This window comes from Acipenser ruthenus, chromosome 12 (genome assembly GCF_902713425.1).
Source record: "Acipenser ruthenus chromosome 12, fAciRut3.2 maternal haplotype, whole genome shotgun sequence".
NCBI classification, from domain to species: domain Eukaryota; kingdom Metazoa; phylum Chordata; class Actinopteri; order Acipenseriformes; family Acipenseridae; genus Acipenser; species Acipenser ruthenus.
This window is the reverse complement of record NC_081200.1, coordinates 35739121-35739959: the sequence shown is the minus strand read 5'-3', so window position 1 is coordinate 35739959 and position 839 is coordinate 35739121.

Here is an 839-nt window from a genome sequence, read left to right as displayed (position 1 = left end):
GCACGCGTGGTTGATAAACACTACCACCCCTCCTCCCCTTTTCTCAGCACAGTATTATACATAAGTTTATTTTTTTAAATAGTTGCTGTAAGATTTATAACCAACAAAAATTCAAAACTGATTGGCTAAGTCACACGTGTGTGCTTTTATTTCGTTTATTTTATTGTATGTACAAGACAGCACGGAGTCTGAGAGCCGCAGAAGCCAAGTTTTTATCCCAGAAACATTTATAGCGCCTGGAGACATGGTTCTGTGAAGACCAATGACGGTTGGGGTGTGTATGCATGTGTGTGTGCTTTTTGGCTGAAATTGGTTCAATGAATTGGGTTTCACACACACACACACACACTAATGTGGTAATATTGCTGACGTTATTAATTGATGTTAGAAACCCAAGTAGAAATATGACTTGCTCAGCCTGGTTCAGGGTGACCCAAACCCTAAATCTTAACCGCAAACTGCTGGGGTCATATTTCAGTTTTGGATCCTCACATATCTACCTGCTATTTTTTTTTTTATTCTTGTTATATTTACCCCTCGCTATTACTGACTGAAAAAAAAAAAAATGCAGGCAAAAGATAATTAAATATTTAGATTAAATTAAATGTTTGCATTTTAGGATTTGGTTTTTCATAACGCCAAGTATGTAGCTGTCTAAAAATGATGCTTAACAGATGACAAGTGTAATAACAATGCTGTCAGAATGCCCTCTTAAAATTAAATCATAAATTATTTGTCTAACATGAGACTGCAATGGTCAAAGCAAGTCAAGATTTATAATAAAATCAAAGTGATATACCACACTACTTACAGCTTGCACATCCTGCTAATACCTTGCC